Source organism: Choloepus didactylus, chromosome X, assembly GCF_015220235.1.
Source record: "Choloepus didactylus isolate mChoDid1 chromosome X, mChoDid1.pri, whole genome shotgun sequence".
NCBI lineage: Eukaryota > Metazoa > Chordata > Mammalia > Pilosa > Megalonychidae > Choloepus > Choloepus didactylus.
Genome location: NC_051334.1, coordinates 7,348,927 through 7,370,758, shown reverse-complemented (window position 1 = coordinate 7,370,758; position 21,832 = coordinate 7,348,927).

Genomic DNA, 21,832 nt, shown 5'->3' with positions numbered 1-21,832 from the left:
AAGTGCATCCAAGAAAATGTGCTAAAACATATACAAATGTTGGGCCTTATTAAAGGTGTGGGGATGACAAGATTCTGGCAGTAAGAATTGCAAAAACTGTGACTTTGCGCACACTGGCCCTTAATACTCTAGTAATTCTGTTGAGCACCAACAGTGCCCATGGATATACAACCAAAACCGCAAGGGGGAGACATGGTAATTTCATTTTACAATGGAGCAATTAATTTCGGGGTGGGATGACCGCCAAGTCAGGTGGGAGGTGGTGTGGAGACGATGCCTGTCATTTTCACGAGCGCATTAACTGGCCACATCTTTGTCAATCCAGTGGCGGCGTTACAGTCTGCAGTGTGCTGATAAATCCACTCGGGGGGCTACCACCTCATTCCACATGAAAAACTGACTTTGCTTCTGCTCACTGAAGGTGGTCAAGGCCATAATTCAGGTGAGTTTCAAACTTCAAATAGGGATGTGATGATGGATATGCCAACAGCCCTTTCTGAGAGAGAGAACTGAAATAGCCATTATGTCCATTTCTCTGCCTCCAGGAAGTAAATAGCTAAGGGATTTCAAAACCTTCCTTTCTTCCGTGTTTCTTTTTCGTCTCCTTTTTGTTTGATTGAGGCTGGTTGTCAAAACTTTATAGATGGTTATTTTGGTAGTGCCTTTATGATTGCCTCTTTTATCCCCCCACTCAAACCTCATTTCTACAGTCATTCTAGTGCTGTCAGCAGATGATGCTTGAGCTCTTATGCACTAGCCCCTGCCCTCAAGCTCCTTAGGATCCTAAAGGGTAGTTATAGCTATATAAATTTATATATATTATATATATTTCTGACTTCCCCAATATTTTCTAAAATGCTGCAGGCCAGGGATGGAGTTGTATTCACCTTTGAACCCCCAGTGCTCAGTGTGATGTCTGCCTGACAACAGAACCTCAGCCAATTTTTCCCAATAATTTTTCAAACATTTTCAAGCTTAATTTTTGCAGGAAAATGAATGATGCACCAACACAAAATTGACTGTTAAGCAAAAAGCCTTGGAAACCGATCCTTTCACAAATTAGTTTCTCTCAGTCAAAACTTCCAAAACATTTTTTAAGCACCTTCTAGAACAAGAAACAGATTCTCTATTTTCTAGTAAAAGAAATTGAGGTAACTTATTTGAGGGGACATTAGCTGTTTCTCACCCACAGCAGCAAATGTGGAAAGTGAAAAGTTCAGCAAACTTTATATGCTGGGTGGAAGCAGAAGAGGTGACAGGCTCTTGTGGAATGATTTGAAAATATGTAAAGGAAGCCCCCTGCCCAGCCATATTTTTCACAGGTGACCACTGAAGATGTGTAAAAAGAGGATGCATAACGTGTGAATCATGGCAGAGGGGAAATCCAGACCTGTGGCCCCAAAAGGAGCTAGACACAAAGAAGGAGCAGGGCTCAGGGTGCCCGGCTGTGGAGACTCCCAGGCCAGAGGGCCACCAGAGTCCAAGTGGCCCCCCTTCAAGTCGCCTGGAGGCCCTTTGCCTAATCAGGTTGCCGAGAGGGTTACCCGAAGTCTCCAGTATTGTTTTGCATCGCCCCTGCCTTTGTTTTCTTTTATCATCATCCTGAAATCTATGGGACATTTCAAAAGACATGGCACAAGGAGTCAGCTTTATGAATCTCCACTCTCTCTCCCTCACCCCACCCAGTTGGGACAACCAAAATGTCTCCAGACATTGCCACCCGTCCCCTGCAGGCAGTCACCCCTGGTTGAATACCACCGCCTTAGCCAAAAAACAGCCAAATCTGGACCCCTTGTTCCATTCATGGCCCTGTCAGTGATCAGGAGGGAAGGCAGAATTGTGGGTTTTCCCACGTCAGGTTTCTTGGTGCACCCACTGGTCTTTAAACACAATGGTGTATAGAACATTCTTCCAAAGGAGGGACTAGCTTTCCCATCGCTTCTTCCATCTCCATCACCAGTTCTCATCTCTGAAGTCCAAAGACCCACACCAAAATGACCAGATGTGCCAAAATCCACTAGAGTCATTTCACGTATATTGGGCTAATGCAGCACAATTTATAAGATACAACTGTTACTATTTCTTGTGGACCCTAAAATACAAGGGAAGTGGGAGAAAGACTATTCTGTCAGTCAAAATGTCATTAGCTGTTAGAGTCATAGAGTGCTAGAGATTGAAAGGACCCCAGAGATTATGGGTCTGAACAATCATATTACAAAATAGGAAAGTGGATCAAGATTGAGGAGGAAGGTTCAGAATCACTCAATAGTTAACTGGTGGGAAAAAGTCTCCTAATGCCCAGCCTTCTCATCCATCACATTCCTCTTTTTCAAATTCAGGGCAGAGACATCTTCAATCTCTATCATTCTATGACCCAAAAATTTCCCCAAGCATCACGGTTGCCTCGGAAAGCCTTCCAAAACTCTACCGCAGTCCTGGAGAAGAAACATTAGCAATGAAGCAACAGCTGCTGTCCTTTACAGGGGTAATTTACTAAGTTAAGGATTCCATTCAAAAATATGTTCAAAATGGCAGGTGTTTAAAATGTGACTAACCCTGGGCAAGCCCTGTCTTCTGTTGGGCTGTTTTGGCTCGACATTTGGACTCAAAGCATGTTGTCTTTCTGTGCCCCAAACTAGCACCAGGCATATTTTATCCCAAAAAAAAATTGGACTCTGAACTTGGACAGCTTTCCAGATTTCCATAATGGGGGGGGGGTGTCTTATCACACTTTTAAGACTTGACTAACCCACTGACTCCTGCTTGGCTGCTTAAAAACACAAAGGGTTGGCAGACTTTAGGCGAATTGTTCACATTTGGTGTTTTGTGTATAATTTTTAGACACATGAAAGACAAAATAAGGTGCAAAAACCCTTTCCTAAAAAGCTCCATCTGCTGCAAAGAAAAATGTTGCTATCATGTGTGAAAAGTCAACTACATGGTTAAGGGGAAAATCAGAGCATAATCCAAAAGTAAAAAAAGATCACACATTTCCCTAAATTCCATCTCTTATTCTGTCTCCTCTGATTCATTCCCATATCAGATACACATAGCAGAACTTTAGCCTCAGCAACTGTGGCACCAAATATAGCATTTGTTTTTAATCATAGAAAACTTGATTTTCATTCATTTACAGACAGGGGTAACCATGAACTTCTGGGATTGTTCAGAATGAGGCTAGGGATGAGGAAGCTGCAGCCAGCTAATGGGGCTCTTGGGTACCTCTGCTCGATTGAATTTCCACTACGAAAAGGTCTCAGCCTCGTTGCTGGATTTACTCTTTTGACCCTCACTGAGGGAAGGTGGAGCAATGACTCATGGGCCACCAGGATTTGAAAAGAAAAACACTGACTCACACATCACAAAAGTTGGCAAATGCAGCCTACATTTGGGGTCGTCTTCAAGATGTTACGAATTTTGAAGAGCTCTTTCCGATCTCAATAAAATGTTAAGTCTACAGGTATGTTGGGCAAGCTTTTATCTTAGGAAAAAAGAAAAAGTAGATCATCAAATGATACCACCATTTATTCAATTGCTCAAAACAGAGAGTTCATTCTCAGCCTTCCCCGTCCAATGAGTCAAAAGTTCTGTTGATGCAACATCTTTGCTTTTTTACAGTGTTTATTAATGACTGAGCAGCCACAAAAGAATATTTATACTATGCATGCTTTTAAGATCGTGATAAAGTACATTCCTAGCTTTGCATCACCCGATTAACTTAAGAAAAAGAACATTACCAACATTTTATTCCCAACATGCCCCTCACCAGCCCATCCCCTTTCCTCTCTCCTCTAGAGTAGGGGCTTCCCAACAGTGTCATATTGACATTTGGGACGTGATCCTTCCTGCCATTGTCGGATGTTTAGCAGCATCCCTGGCCTCTATGCACTAGATGCTGCCTGCACGCCCCTGGGTTCTGTAAACCCAAAATGTCTCCAGACATTTGCCCTGTGGGGCAACATTGCCCCCCAGTCTTGCCAGTTGAGAATTCCTACTCTCGAGGTATAGCCTATCCTGAATTTTGTATTTATCATTTCTTGCCTTTTTTTTTTTTACCACTTATATTTGTATAAATGCGATTTAGTTTGGCATTTTAGAAAATTCTTGCAAATCTAACTGTTCAGAAAAATATATACCCAAGTTACAATTCAGGAAAAAAAGCCCTTGGCCTTGACTCTTCTTTAAATAATCACTCTTAAGAGACTCTAACAGCAAAAAGTAAATTATAATTTCAGGGTTTTTTTTCTGTATCTACTCTTGAGCACTCTCTGGTCCTTATAACTTGTAAGATTTTTCCTACAACCTTTCAGATGAAAGAGGGAAAAAAATCTTTGGATTTAGAAGTATTTATTTTGTTTTTTTAAACAAATATTAAATATCCAGTATATAAATTTTTTAAAAGGCCACCAAATACAGAAATGCACTTTAACACCAATTGAAATGTAAGTTTTTCTTGTTTTATGAATGATTATAGAATAAAAGGATAAAAGGAAAATGTCAAATAAGCTTAAATATAATATACTCATTTATATTAACTATATATTAAAATTAGCACAAACAGAAAATTCTACTTTGAGTACATATTTGTTAAAGAAATGTGACCTCACATAGTAACTTACGCGTAATTTCACATATTGTTAAAACTCAACTTTTCACTTCAGAATTTTTCTACCTTAAGTTTTGGGAAAAGGGGATAGACAGTGCTGATTGAACAGAAAAAGGTTAGGACCTAAACATTAAATATAGTTCTTTTTCACATTCAAAAGCCTTAATTGATATTTTACAAATAAATGACAGTCTTTACTTTTAAACTTTTCTATTGGTTTGGGGGAAACTATTCCTTAATTTGATGGCATATTCATTTAAATGGCCCTTATTCCAATTGAGAATTAAAGAAAATGAGCTACACAATTGAGATTACATTTGAGGAAGTTCATTGAGGCAGCTCTATTATAAAACATTATTTGATAATTATTTTTATAAACAAATAAGTTGAGTTAATTTATTCTTCGTCTTCTTGCTTGGATATAATTTTAAGATCTTGGTGCTTAAAGACATTTACTTTGTTATATAGTGACAGTTTTCCATCCCATACTTTTTTTTTTAAGCAGAAGCTTAAATTTATGTTTAGGAGTATTACTGCATAGGAAACTATTTTATCAATAAAGATGAGTGATTAAAAAAAAAAAAGAAAAAAGGATGACCTCATATCCTTTCAATGCCATCCCAAAGCGTTATTCAAGCGGATTATTCAATTCTCTAGGAGAATATAACTTTATTTGACTTAATATGTACAATTGACCAGCACCCAGACTCTGGGAAGTTACAAGTTAACTTGCACATGTTTGTCCAGTGGAGATGAAAATTATTTGTTGGAGAAGAAAATCCCAAAGGTTATGGTTTTGTTGCCTTATGGGACATTAACCAGTTTTGTCTCTAACTTTGCAAATGTATTTCAGCATTGTTTTCCCAATGAACAATATAAATCCCCCTTGCTCAACTGTTCTTTGAGCCAACTCTACCACCCTGCTGGTTTTCTCATTAATGAGTTGAATAAACTTTTGATACAGGTTTATTCTACATTTGTATGAGAGCCATGTTTTAGTTTTCTTGAAAATTAAAAACAATCAACCTATACATATGCTTCTGCAGTTTCTTTTTGTTAATATTATGTTCCTGAGATGTTGTTGAGTATAGCTATAGTTCATTCATTTTATTGGAGTATAGTATCACATTGTATGAATATATTACAACTTTATCTTTGCAATGTTGGTGGATGTTTGGTTTGTAATCAGTGTTCTTCCTATAACAAACTGCTATTTTTATTCATGTACATGTCTCTTGGTACCTGTGATGGTTAGGTTCATGTGTCAACTTGGCCAGGTGATGGTGCCCAGGTGTCTGGTCAAGCAAGCACTGGCCTAACCGTTACTGCAAGGACATTTTGTGGCTGGTTAATAAACCAGAAGGCTGGGGTATTAAATCCTCAGTCAGTTGATTGCATCTGTGGCCAATTATATCTACAATCAACTAAGGGAGCTTACGCAATAAGAGAATTCAATCAGCTGGATTTAATCCAATCCATTGAAGACTTTTAAGGGAGAAGAGAAAACTTTCACTTCTTCAGCCAGCCAGCCTCTCCTGGGGAGTTCATTGAAGACCTTCATCAGAGTTTCTGGCTTGCGACCTGCCCCACAGAATTTGGACTTCTGCATTTCCATGGTTGCGTGAGATACTTTTGTAAATCTCATATTTACCCATATCTCCTGTTGGTTCTGTTTCCCTAGAGAATCCTGACTTTTACAGTACACAAGCTCAAGAATCTCACCATCATTCGCATTTATACCTAGTAGAGGAATTCTGAGTAATAGGGCAGGTGCATATTCAATTTTTTTGCCAAATTATTATCCCAAGAAATTGGGCAAATCTACAGCCCCACCAACAGTACAGCAGTATAAATGCTGCTCTTACTTCTTTGCTAATCTAACCACATTTTAATCTGTGAAAATCTTGGAGGTATATTTTAAATTAAAATTTTAATTTCCTAGATTAATTTGTATTTACTGATTATAAGATTGGACATGTTTTCATATATCAATTGGTTTTTCTTCCATGGAGTTCTTTCTTAAGTCGTTGGTCTATTTTTCTATTGGGTTGTTTAGCTTTTCCTTATTCCTCTGTAGGAGTTATTTATATATACTGGATAGTATGCTTTTGGCAACTGTTTGAGTTGCAAATATATTCTCTCAGGCTTTGTTTTTTTTATTTTAAACTCTGCACAGCAACTTTTCCATCATTTATGTTAAACTTATTTCTTCTTATATTTAAAGTGCATTCTTTATCCAATCTGATAATCTCTGCCTTTTAATTAGAATATTTAGACCATTTCATGTAATTTTCAAAATGATTGGGTTTAAGTCCACCAAATTTCTATTTCTTTTCTACTTATCTCATCTGTTGTCCCTTTTTTCTTTTCCTTATTTTATCTCCAGATAAAATAATTTTATTTTTATGCTCCAGAGTCAGCATGTTAGTCATACCTCTTTGTTTTATATTTTTAGCAGTTGCTCTAGGGTTTAAATATGCATCTTTAACTTCTCACAGTCCACCTTCAAATAACATCATACCACTTCATTTCACACATAATGTGTGAACCTTACAACAGATGCAATCAACTGCTTTTCCCAGTTAGATCTGTCATCCCCTTACAGGTGACCTGCATGTACTTTTTCTCATATGGATAAACAGTTGTTCCCAAACCATTCATTGCCAAGTCCATCCCTTCCCTGCTGACCTGCAATGCCACCTCTTCCATAAATCAGGTTTTCCTCTGGGTAGCTCTGTCTCTTGGGCTTTTCTCACGTGAAACTAGTCCATTTCTTTATCTCTAGGGAGTATCATGCAGTCTTAATTATTAGAGCTTTATAATAACTATGAATTTCAAGAAAGACAAGTTCTCCCACCTCATCATCATCTTCAAACAAGAGTGTCTGGACTATTCTTCACAATTTTCACTTCTGTGTAAGTTTTAAAATCAGTTTGCCAAGTTCCAAAAGACATCCACTGATCTTTTTATTAGAAGTGTATTGAATCTATCGATCAATTGGTCGACAGCTGATACCTTTCTGATATTGAGTTTTGGGGTGGTTTAAAATACGTCCAAAAATGTTTTTACATTCCCTTCAAAAGATGGAGCTTAATTCCCCTCCCCATGAGTGTGGACTTGACTGACTGACTTGTTTCTAACAAATAGAAAAAAGCAGAAGTGACAACTTGCGACTTCAGAGACAAGACCATAAAAGGCACGGTGGCTTCCTGCTTGCTCCCTCTTTTGGATCACTCGCTCTGGGGGAAGCCAGCTGTCATTTTGCCCCATGGGAAGACCCACGTGGTGAGGAAATGATGCCTCCAGCCAACTGCCAGTGAGGAACTGAGGCCTCCTGCACACGGCCAGGTAAATGAACTTGGAAGTGGATCCTCTAGCTCGGGTCAAGCTTTCAGATCACCATAGCCTCAGTGGACATCTTGACTGCAGCCTCACCAGAGTCCTGGAGCCAGAACCACCCCTCTAAGCTGCTCTTGAATTCCCGACCTACATGAACTGGGAGATAGTAAATGCTTGTTGTTTAGTAACAAACAAACAAGACACTAAATTTGAAGTAATTTGTTATGCAGCAAGAGATAAATTAATAGAAGAGTTATTATCTGTGAACACGGTGTGACTCTCCATTTTATTAATCATCTTTAATGACCTTCAGTAAAGCTTTGTAATTATTTCCCTAAAGCTCTGAGGAAACTATTCCTAAATACCTTAAAATTTTGATGATATTGTAATTTTTTATCTTTTTTTTTTTTACTGGTGAAAAGATAAACAGTTGATTTTGGGTGGTTATTTTATATTCAGCAATTCCAAAACCTTATGTGCATATGATTTGGGGTTTTCTATATAGATAATCATATTATCTGTGGATAATGAGAGGTTTTCCCCTTGCTTACAAATTCCTATAATAATTTTGCTGGCTAATACCTCTAATACAATGATGGAAAAGAACAAGTGACAGCAAGAAATTATTTTCTTACACTTGATTTTAAAAGACATATATTTTACATGGTGCCATTAAGTGTGAAATTTGCAGTAATTTCTTTGAAAATACTCCTTACAAAATATTAAGGAAGTTTCCTTCTATTCTTATTTACCAAGATTTTTATCATGTATAAATATGAATTTCATCAAATTCCTTGTATGCTTCTATTGACAGGATTGTATGATATTTCTCCTTTCATTTCTCAATTAATAACATTGTTTTTATCTTATTTAAAAAATCTTACATTCCTGAGCTAAACATTCATTTCTAAACACATTGTATCTCAATTTTGGAAGAAAAAATGAGGGTCAAAGACTTAACCCCCACCCCTGCAAAAACAAACAAACAAACAAAAAAGTTGACCTCTCCATAGCCTTTAGCAGGCATAGAAATGGAAAGGATTTTTGTGTTTTTATGTATTCATAAAACAATTGGAAGTACATATTAGAGCGATTAATAGGCCCTGGGCTTATCCCTGGAATCAACTAGTACTGAAACATGCTTGAAACATGTTTTGCATGGTTTCATTTTGCTAGGTAGGACTGGAGTAGAGAGGATGGGGAGAGGACGAGAGTGATATAAACCATTTTGAATATCATTATTTCCATGAATTGATACTTGAACACTGTCTTAGTATGGGAAAACAGTATTTGCAAAAGTCTGCTATGGGTGAGGATTGTTTTAACTTGTATTGCTTTGTTTTTCATGAAAACACAAACAATTGAAAGTAACTCAATGCCACAGCTGAGCTAATGCTGGCAGATTTTGTGATACTATGTACTTGAAATTCTGTTTTGGGATTACAATGATAATGTAAGTCTTTCTAAGCTACCTCTTTGTTATTCTGCTCCTTATTCTCCTGAACTTCTCAGGGAAAGTGAGACAAAACAACCCACGATTGTTTGGGGTTCTAGTTTTTGATTTATGGTGTGTGTAATATGTGCAAGGCACTCCGCTAAGCTTTGTGTTCGGTCCTTCTAAAATGATCTGGAAGTCCCCTACAGAGACTTAACAAGCTATGTTGCCATCTGAACAATATTTCACTCCCAGTACCAAGTTAAATAAACTATCTGGCAATGCAAATAACAACACCAGATTGTGCTTTCTGTATAGAGAAAACAAGAGGAACGTGGCTTTCTTGTAAGATAATAAAAATGTATACTTTTTTTCTAGGAGAAAAATATTTTTTAAGACACATTGGCTCAAAGAACAATGAATTAGGCACTCATCAGAAACCCAGCTAGACATAAAAAGTAGTAGCTTCCCTCTTATTTAAGGTTGGGAACATAATTTTGGTATCCTGTTGTGAAATTTACCATCCCCTTCAGGATTCAAGGAGTCTCATGAGGGTGTCACAATGGTTGTCATCTTTCCCAATGACTCAATTTTTTCCTTAGGTTAAAAAAACAACAACGAAACAGAAACCTTGCTTGTCTACTTTGAAAGTTAGTGAAAGTCCTCTCATGAGACAGTCGTGAAATACTGTCCTTGTGCTGTGCAAATGTGAACACATTGGGCTGCTTCCGCATTAGTGCAATCAAGCAGTAAAATCACAGAGGCATCCTAGAGTTTTCCAGTGAGTGTTTAATGTCTTGGTCCATTGAAGCTACCCTATATGCTACTGAAGGATTTTCCTGCCTCTAAAGAAAGGACTGAAACTAAGGATACATGTAAGATCATTTCATTCTTTCCTAGCACATTTGCTTGAATGCGAAGAAATGAATCAGAATATAACAAAGAGTTCCCTGTCAAATGATATTCAGAGAGATGTGGAGGATAGAGCTGTAATTGGAAAGCAGATTATCCAAAGTGAATTAGAACACATTGGATCTCATTTGCCTCATCTGTGAATTAGGTACAAAGAGAACTTCTTTGAGAGCTAGGATTAAATTTACAAAGCATATGTAAAACCATCTAGCACCAGATCTGCCATATAACAGATGGTTTGAAAACATTAAATTTTTGAAAGAACATAATACCTATAATAAATGTCAACTGTCATTCCCATAGCCATTAAGGAAGAGAGTCCAGGGAAAAGCGGAACATTCCTGGATTTCTATCTTTGATACTACATTACCCGATCAGTCTATGTCTAGTTTCCTGCGAGTCGTAAGAACTTGTTGTATCTAGTGAGACCTCTTCCTTAGCAAGTGAGAGAAATCCAACCCCATCTAGGTTAGATAAAAAGGAAATGACTTGGCTTACATAACTACAAAGTTCATGGATGCATCTTGCTTCAGGCACAGGGTTTCAAATGTTCTCAGTTCTCGGCTTCTCCATCTCTCAGCTCTGCTGAGGTCGGGTAGCCCTCCACATGCCGGTCAAGATATACAGGCTCCCACCCCAGCAGGCTCAAGGGGAAACACACATCTTTCCTGCTACCTCTAATTGGAAAGTCCTAGTGACGACTTGGATTGGTCGGGCATGGATGCCAATCACCATGTCTAATGTAATGCACGTGATTGGTCAAGTTTGGTTTATATTCCTTCCTGTGTGAATGGCAAAGAGCCCCACCAGGACCCCAGAGAGGAGAGGAGAAGATTCTCAAAGGAACCAGAAGAAAGAATACAGACAAGCAAGCCAGACACTCAAAACCTGTGTCTGCTACACGCCATTACATTCATCATATACATTTTCTAAAAGACTTTGAACTCATAATAACAAATGCAAATAGTATAATAGAAAGTATTTTAGATGTGCGCCACCCATCCAGAACACTTTACAGAATGTGCTTTGAATTATTAGATTAATTTTCCTTATTGCTAAGTATGCACCAATAAAAACTCAACGATCCAGCCCAGCTGCTCGACCTGCTCTCCCCCGCCAGGCAATTGTTCCCTCTGCCTGTGATGGACCACCCTACCTCTCAGCTCCAACTATCAAAGCCCTGTTCATCCTCCAAGGCCACATCAAATACCATCTCCACCCTGTTGCTCTTCTGGTGATCCCCAAAGCAGGTATCCCTCCCCTAACCAACTTGTAAAGAACCAAGTTCCAGGGCTTTGTGTAAGTGATACAGTGTGGTGTGTGTCTTGTCCCTCCTCATCACTCACAGCGTCCAACCCCCTTAGACTATGAGTTCTTTAAGAAGTGTGCCTTCTGGAATGAAGCATTTACCTTATACAGCCTCAATACAGTTCCACCATGACCTCGGGATCTCAAATAATATTTTATTTAATAAGGTAATCTATTGATTCCCTTTTTTTAGGAAGGTAATCCGTGTGGATAAACCTTGAGCTCTCATATTTTCCCAAAGCTTTACCTTAAATGGAATGGTTGTTTACTTAGGGGTTTGTTTGTGTTACCATCTGTAGATGTATTTGAAGGGGAGAGTTTCAGGCCGCTTTGAAATTCCATTTCATCACAGAACCAACATTGGATTGGAATTCAGAAGACCTGGCATTGTCTCCTATGAAGTGTTGGACCTGGTAAAATTTACTACACCCCAGTCTCCTCATCTGGAACATGAGGGATGTCCCCATGGTTCTTTATGACCCTACAGTTTCCCATTGTTCCCTGTGTATCTGTGGCCCTTTGTTTCCTTGGGCATCCTCTCCACACTAATTACTTTTACTATTGTAAGTCCTCAAGACTGCAGACTTCCCCTGGTGTCGCAATACTTAGATCTGTTTTGCACCAACTAATTTATCAAGAGCCTTCACAACCAAAATTGCGTTTGATTCTCATAACAATGTTTCCTGCTAGTTATTATTTTCCTATTTTAATGATGAGAAAACTGAGGTTCAGAGGGGGCCTATGACTAGTAAGTAGTGTCAAGTGTTGGACCCATATCTTTTGACTCTAAGTCCAGTGCTCTCTCCACTACTCTACAATGTCCAAAAAAGGACATTGGATCGTTAGTGGTTGGAAAACCTAGGCGGATCTGCTTTTTCTGTGTTTTGGAACAAGATGTACAAGAACATAAATCAGTATTTGAATATTCCTTACAAATCTGGCCTTATCATGAGAGAGGGGCAGGAGGACTCTGAGACCACATCACCTCAGTTTTCCTGATGGCTTGGTCTTACAGCTAGTCTCTGGGTATATGTTAAGTGAAATGGCAGGTCACATGCAAATATGCAGAAGGTCATACAAAGGTGCTCGTGAAAGAACCTGCAGAAAGGAGGAGTCCACTGCACAAACACACCAGCTGGTTTATCATAACCTTGGAATATGTGACCCAAAACTTATGTGGATTTTCCTCTGACCCAGTGTCCCTACTTCTTCCCTCCCTCTCTCTCTCACTGGGCTTCTTTCCCTCCTCCCTAGGCAGCCTTTCTGGATAGATGCCTGGCAATTGCCCTTAGAACTGCTCTCCATGGAGGAGCTCCCTTAGGGATCATCAGTTAATTTTACTGAGATTTTGAAAGTGACTCATCCAACCGGCCTCTACCCCTTGTTTTCCCCATTGATTTAGGATATTTTATCATCATCATTATTGATGATCCCTGGGATTTGAGTTGCATAAGACCCAAGACCATCAACCTGGCCCTTAATGCTAACCAGATGAGCACCCACTCTCCACTAGTTACTGTCACCCAAGTGGGGTGACCTTTTGAGTAATTTCTTTCAGCTCTGTTTAATATGAGCCAGGGGCACGATGTTCAGGGAGAGAGCTTTCCTTGTGGCTCGTAAAGCGGCAGTGAAGGGAGGTTACAACCACCTGTTAGGAATGAGTGAAGAAACAATTGACTTGAGCAGCAAATTTCACAAAATTAATGACCATTAATTCAATTATATTTCAAATGGGCTTTCACCTGCCCAAGAACTGAACCAACGCAGAGGGGAAGAGGGAAGACTGGAGAGTAATGAAAATAAACTGCGTTTGCCGAATCTCATGTTCAGATGCCTCATATTTTCAAAATTCAACTGTTTAACTCTCATTCCCATCAGATCTCTCACATGCCTATAAAAAAACGAGAGAATTAGAATTTCCCAAATACATACACACTTCTCAGCCAAATGAAAGAACACAATAACTTGTGTATGTGTGCGTGTGTGGGTTGGGGGAGGGGGTTCCCACATTCCCCCCTCTGAAACAATAGTACATTCCATACCACCAGTGCCTCCCTAAGAATTGTAACTAACTTCTTTTTTTCTAAAGCAAGTTACTTATTCTTTCCAAGCTTCAGTCACTTCAAATGTAAAATCAAAGCAGTTACACCTGCCTCATACAGTTCTGGTGGGCAATAAATGAGATGATGCATGGAAAACACCCAGTCCTGTTCCAAGCAGAGTGGGTGACCAGGCAGAGATAACCATTGTATTTTCATTGCTGTTATTAAATGTTCTGTATGTCAATAGCTAGAACCAAGTCTAGTGCTGTATGTCCATATCTGGATATTTGTGTGTCAATATCCGAATATCTGAATATCTAGAACCAAGAAACCTGCCACCAATTGTTTTACTTGAGCTTGCGGACTAAAGAAGATTTATTTGCTAGTAAATTGCAAGTCAACGAATTAGGAAAACAAACACTTCAGTTTTCTGAACTACATATTTCATGCCCTTCAGTTGGGGAAACAAGGCCCAAATGCCATTAAAACAGCTATAATAAGTACTAAAGAAGATACATAATTTTCCAAAAAATACATGAAATATTAATACATATATGATTTTCATTGGTAAATACATTTATATACATTTTAACACAGTGCCCTTATGTAAGGACTACATGTGGAATGCTGAGTAATGTCTTTCAAAGACGCCTACATCTTAATTCCCAGAAGCTGTGACTGTGTTACCTTACTTAGCAAAAGGGACTATGCAGCCAAGATTAAATTAAAGATCTTGAGATGGGGAGATTACCCTGGATTATTCAGGTAGGCACAATATAATCACAACAGGCCTTATGAGAGAGAGACAAAGAGAGAGAGAGAGGGAGACCATGTACAAAAATTAACTCAAAATGAATTAATGACCTAAATATGAAAGCTAAAATCATGACCCTCTTAGGAGAAAATATAGGGAAAAATCTTCAGGGCCTTTCATTAGGCAATGGATTCTTAGATCTGACACCAAAAGCATGAGCAACAAAAGGAAAAACAGATAAATTGGACTTCATCAAAATAAAAAACATTTCTGTTTCAAAGGACATTATCAAGGAAGTGAAAAGGCAACCTACAGAATGAGAGAAAATATTTGGAAGTCATATACCTGATAAGTGTTTAATATCCAGAAAATATAAAGATCCCCTACAATCCAACAACAAAAAGACAAACAACCCAATTTAAAAATGAGCAAAGGACTTGAATAGCTATGTCTCCAAAGAAGATGTACAAACGGTCAATAAGCATACGCGAAGATGCACAACATCATTCGCCATTAGAGCAATACAAACCCAAACCACTATGAGATACCACCTCACACCCACTAGGATGGCTATTATTTGAAAAATAAAACAGAGGGAAGATGGCAGCATAGGAAGCTCCAGGAATCAGCCCCTCCACCAAAACAACTGTAAAACTGGCAGAAACTGAATTAACTATTGTGAAAGTCTTGTGGGACACTGTGCTGCATCCAGGAGAGAGCTGGAGGAAGAGGCTGGTAAATTGCAGTGTCAGTGAATTTCACCCTCCCTGTAGCAGCTCCTGTTCTCCATCCCCCAACCATTTGGCAGGCAGCAATGGGGACTGCAGCCTGAGCTCCCAGTGCAGCTAGACCCTGCCAGGGTGGGCTATAAGGATCTCGTCCTCCATAATCTGGGGAGTATAGTCTGATCACTGCTTTGGATCAGCTATTTCAGATCACTGGGGGACCAGCTCTAAGGGCAGCCATTGTTCCAACCCCCTCAGGCAAAAGCAGCAGAAGAATCTTAAAGAGAATCTTAAAAATAAGGAATCTTATTGCTATTATTATTATTATTATTATTATTATTATTATTATTTTGCCTCTTGATGAGGTAGGTTAGACGTGAGAAAAACATATTGCAAGTTCTGAGGTGCCTTTGGATTTGGTGCAGGGAGGGGTGACCACATGGCATGGACCAATCATAATAACCCATTCACAATCCTTAATTTCAATGTGTATTCAGCCCATTGCAATGGCTTACTTACAAACTTTAATTTACATGTTTATTAACCAATCACAAGAATGTATAGACAACCAATCACAATAGCGTATTTATACTACTTAATTTGAATGCTTACCAACCAATCACATTGTACCAACATCTCAAACCCCACCTCCCTTTGTTTGATTTGTTAAAAAGCCCTTGTGCCAAAAAACGTGCTCTCTTGAGCACACCCCACACTCACCCCTTAGAGTGTACTTTCACTTTCCAAAATAAACTTTTCTCACCTGCTTACACCTACTTGTCTCATCCTTGAATTCCTTCTGCGACGAGACGGCGAGCCTGGAAGAGAGCTCCGGTATCATCTTTCTCGGCAAAAGGGAGCTCTGGTAACACTTGACGCTTTCCATTCACTGTTTGGAAACAAAAATAGTTTGGAAAAGTCACAATTTGACGGCTCCAGCCCTCAACAACAATAACAACCAAAAACAAACTTTGCAATCACAGAGGAATTGGAAAGGTAGATTTCCAGAGTTACAACAACATATTTCAAATGTCCAGTTCACAACAGATAAATTACAAAACAAAAACACACAAAGAAACAGGAAAACATGGTCCAGTCACAGTAAAAAAAAAAAAAAAAAAAAAAAAAATCCCAGAAGAAATTTGGACAAAGGGAGTCAGAGAAGGCCACAGGAAGGAGCCAGAAACTGAAAATCAGCGAAAACCAAAAGAGCAGATACAAAGAGAGAGAGATCACCAAGTGATGGAAGTCAGAGATGCAAGGCAAGGAACTCCAAGAGCTGTGGTGAGTCATCACCAAAATGTTATAGATTTAGGGGAGAAAGCCTGGTCCATTGAGACCTTGATTTGGGACTTCTAGCCTCCGAAACCATGAGCCAATAAATTCCTGTTGATAAAGCCAACTAGTATGTGGGATTTATCATAGCATCCCGGCAAACTAAGACAGTTAAACATAGAATTACCATATGGCCTGGTAATCCAACTCTTAGGTCTATTCTGCAAAGAAATGAAAGCAGGGAATCAGAGACCTATACCCCAATGTTCATAGCAGCATTATTCACAAAGAGCCAAAGGGTGGAGACAACCCAAGTGTCCATCAACAGATGAATGGATAAGCACAATGTGCTAAATGCATATGATGGAATACTATTCAACCATAAAAAAGAAGGAAGTTCTGGTACATACTACAACATGGATGAATCTTTAAAACATGATGCTAAGGGAAATAAGCCAGACATGAAAGGACAAAAATCATATGATTCCAGTTATATGAAATATCCAGAATAAGCAAATTCCAGAGACAGAAATTAGAATAGAGGTTACCAGAAGCTGGAGAGAGGGAGAATAGGGCATTATTACATAATGAGTGGAGTTACCGTTTGGGGGTAATGAACAAGTTTTAGTAATAGAAGGTGGTGATGGTAGCACAACTTTGTAAAAGTAATTAATACCACTGACTTGTATTAAAATGGTTAAAACTTAAAAATGGTTAAAATGGCAAATTTTATGTTATATATATGCTACTAGGGGGAGGGGAGGAGGGGAAGGAGGAGGCAGAGGAGGGGAGGAGCAGAGCATGAAGCAGAGTCAGAGAGAAGAAGCTAGGTTGCTGGCTTTGAAGATGAAGGAAGGGGCCATGAGCCAAGGAATGCGGGTGACCTCTAGAAGCTGCAAAAGGCAAGGAAACAGATTCTCCCCTAGAGCCTCCGGAAGGAACACTGCCCTTCAGACCTATTTTAGACTTCTGATCTCCAGGACTGTGAGAGAATCAATGTGGGCTGGTTTAACCCACTAAATTTGTGCTAATTTTTACAGCAGCCGTAAGAAACAAATATGCAGCCGAAATCTGTAATGACTCAACATCTCTCACTGAGAGTCCTAGAAATATAAAGTACCAAGTCCACCTCACATATCTCTCTCTGAGCAAGGGTAGGAAACTTGTCCCCCATGCCTGCCTTGAAAGTTTGGAAGCCTTCTGGTCAGGAAGCCGTGATGATGGATTGGGGCAAAGTCTAGCAAACACCAACACAGCACTGCTCTCTGTCCTGATTTTTACCACAACTTCCAACTCAAGGGATCTTGAAACAATGATTCCCTGTAGCTACAAACTGGAGTTTTAGATGCCTATCTACACCCCCACAATCTCGTTTGCAATTCAGATGAGCTGTTTAACAGAGCCGATTTCATCACAACTCATTAAAAACAGAGAGAAGGTTGTGATCAGCAGCTACCTACAGCTAGCTCCTGGTCTCCAAAGCAACGTGGAAATGCAAAGAATAATCAACGTGCCTTCTTTTATTCCCATGGTAGCAGTTTTGTTGTTTTGTTTTGAAACTCAAATTTTAAAAGTCATTAGTTCCAACCCTTTTTAGGTTCTAATGAATTGGGGTAGCTGGTGGTGGATACCTGAAACTATCAAACTACAACCCAGAACCCATGAATCTCGAAGACAATTGTATAAAAACATAGCTTATGAGGGGTGACAATGGGATTGGGAAAGCCACAAGGACCACACTCCCCTTTGTCTAGTTTATGGATGGATGAGTAGAAAAACAGGGGAAGGAAACAAACAAACAAACAGACAAAGGCACCCAGTGTTCTTTTTTACGTTAATTGCTCTTTTTCACTTTAATTATTATTCTTGTTATTTTTGTGTGTGTGGTAATGAAGGTGTCAGGGATTGATTTTTATGATGAATGTACAACTATGTAATGGTACTGTGAACAATCGAATGTACGATTTGTTTTGTATGACTGCATGGTATGTGAATATATCTCAATAAAATGAATATTAAAAAAAAGTCATTAGTTCCATACAACTCACAATCACTCAAAGTGGTTTTCTCTGCTCTGCCTATCTTTCGAGAACTTCCACCTACTTCCTTTCCTCTACAGGCAGTCTCTCTCCATTCCAGTTTCTCTTCATATTGGGTGTTAACTGATAGAAGAATAATTCTTCCGGCAAATTAGGAGTCTAGAAGAAATCTTGCCTGGCTCTTTGGCTAATGCCTTGCTGATTCCATTGAGGTAAATATGACCCTAAAAGACAATCTCCCAGGCTTTTCTGCAAGCTCTTCTGAAACATTTTCTGGCACTGCAAGTCCAGTTATGGATTCCAGGCCCTTCTGTGGGGTTGTGGATCTGGGGCTGCTCCAGAAAGTGCATTCTCTATGCACTGTGTATTTTCTAATTTCACCTGGTCCGTTTCCTCGAGTCCTCCATCAACAGAAAGTTTCCTTGGCCCCATTGATCTGCTCTGCTCTGCTCTGCTCTCAGCTTCCTGCCCTCCTGCCTGCCTTTTACTCCTCTTCCCCTCTCTCTCTGACATAATCTTTCTTTATCCTCCTCTTTCTCTCTCTCTTTTTCATGCTCTCTCTCTCCCTCTCGGTTTTTCAAAACAGGTCTCCCTAACTGCAAATTTAGAGGGTTTAGTACAATACTTTGTTGGAGTAAGGTAGATTTTCCACGGGCACATATTTAGTCATGGGTCTTGGTAGCTTTGTGAAGCCCCTGGAGAATATTTAACAGACTCAATATTCCGAATTAGCCATTACCATGTTAATGTCATGTGGCAGTAGGAAAGCTCACAGACAGTGTTCTGACGGATTTACACCCCCATTAACCTCAGAGATTAGACTTCAGACAAAGAAATACCCATGTGCTCAGGAGAAAATAAATTATTCAATAAGGTAGCATCAGATTGCTGGAATGGCTCTTTTATAATCTTAGGTTGATAAGGTCATGCCTTACAAACATATGGGCAGATCAGAAACTGCATCCTGGGAGGCAAGAGAGTGGAGCAGCTACTGACTCGGGCTCAGCCTTCTCAGGTAGAGTTGAATTGATTTCCTTGGGCTCAATCCTTGTTTTGCCACTGATGAGCCTTGTGACTTTGGGCGAGCTAATTAATTAAACTCTCTGAGCCTTAGCACCCTCATCTAAAAATACTGGATAGTGGTTGTATTTGCCCCATAGTGTTGTTTGGGGAATTAAATGAGAAAGTGCATGGAAAATGCTTAACATGGCATCTGCCCCATAATAAAACTTAACAAATATTAACTACTATGAGTTCACCATTGGGGAAGTTAAAAGGGAACTAACCAGTTTTAGCTCACCCATGCTTACATGATCTAATTTTAAACACCAGACTCTATCTGGTATGTATTGTTACACTGGACATAGAAGAGCCTGAGATCTTCTCCTACTTGATCTGAAGGGAGGCACGAGGCTTTCTGGATGAGAGAGTTCATTACCCAAGCAAAAATAGCCAAGGCAGCATCTTAGCACCAGTTCTCTGAGCTCCAATCCCCACGGGGTGATGCAATGGGGGCCAGATGTCACCCATTCATACAGCAGGGTTGCAGGCCAGAAGAGGAACCCCCAAATTATGAGACCTGAAGCTTGTATAGGCTGCTGGCACATCTGCCCACCCTCCTCTCCAAAGAGCCACAGATGACTCTTCAAGCAAATCTCATCTGTCTGGGGAAGGAGGGATGTTCTCTAGCCTCACTACTCTGAGATCAATCTCTAAATCTCTCTAACTTGAGAGAGGCACTGTCTCTAGCTTCCAAAGCCTTTGCTCAGAAAACTGGACCATGCAGAAACAGGACAAGAGTCATGGAGAATTATCTCCCAATGGGTATCACCCATATTTTACAGACTTAAGGCCTACCTCAAGATCAGGAGTAAGAGAGGCTAAGACTGAGTCATTGTGCCAACTATGGTTCATTAATCTGTCCCTGAAACCAATAAACAGTATTGTTTATTGTATTTGTAAGACCAAGTCTTAAAGTGTTTAGTTGCAGCTGGAAACTAAGTATCTGGGTATGCTGGAGCAAGTGAAACATAGACTACAAATCAATGAAGGCAGCCCTCAGAAATTTTTCCTTCAACATACCCATATCTTCTGGACCTATTACTTCCTTCTCCAAGACCAAAATTGAACTTCTACCTGTCCCATTTCTTCAGGGCATGGTTACATACTATTATAAATACATTTACTCTGAGTATTAATGGATGAGCACTTGCTAAAGAATCTGTATTTAATATAAATGCTGTTAATAAATAATTTAACCCAAACTTGTAACTCCTAATGGAAGGATTCAGGCAGGCAGATATCTTGTGGAAGGATATACCTCACCTAAAACACACTTCCTTAATAACAGCTCCAAGCATATTCATGTACGTTATCTTATTTGATCCATCAGAAAACCCAAGATAGATGCAACTCAGAGGAGGAAATAGAGAGCTCTTGGTTAAATGGCTAATTGGAGGTTAAGTCGAGGCAGGCTAAGGCATGGACCTCAAGTCCTCAAACTGGAAGGATGCTGGTCTTTTATCAACTAGTACACATTCCCAGACCAGTGATTCTCATCTATAGTGGGGCAGGAGCTCCTTAGGTGATCATCTTGTAAGAGTCATCTGGACAGAGGTACAAACCATAACCCTATTTAGAGATTTTGCTGTCCTCCTTCAGTGACAGCCTGATGTTGGGAACCCCTGGGGGATGTTTGAGAGAAAAATCTCTGAGATAAACTAGTCTAATTTTATAATTAATCATCATCCTTTCAAACAGTTACTAGAAATAATTTCATGTTGTTCAGAGGCATATTGTCATGAAATGAACACAGGAATTCTTAGCATGGTTTACGCAGCATGCACACAAATATGCATATTAGCATCTTCAGATAAATATCACTCATTCTTGGCTTCCTTTTATTTAATCAGTTTTGGGTAAGAGTTGCGCTTCCATTCTTCTTTTTACAGTGATAGCTCAAGGTTACATCCCAGAATGTAGAAGTTTGACTTAAGTGTGGTACTTTAATTCTAATAATCATGAAAAATACCTAAGCAGTGAGAACCCTTTTGGAAAAGATCACTCATGGAGAAAATTATTCCTGACAGTGTTGAGAGCACTGCAATGCTCGGCTCCACCAACGGGCAAACCTGATCACTTGAGAAAATCAGCACTAGCATCAGATGACGTTCTTCCAGACGCCATCAAAATTCTCTCTCATCTTCCTCTAATACAATCCTCTGTGCCTCACCACCTGTTTATTTTGAATTAAATGCAAGAGAGAGGAAAGGAATGGTATACATTTCACTGCTCTGCAACTTCTCAGAAGACAGAATTTATGAGGCACATTTTTTTAATTCTGTACATCTCCTATAGTGGGAACACCAAACAGAATGCAAGGCAACCAGTGACCCTA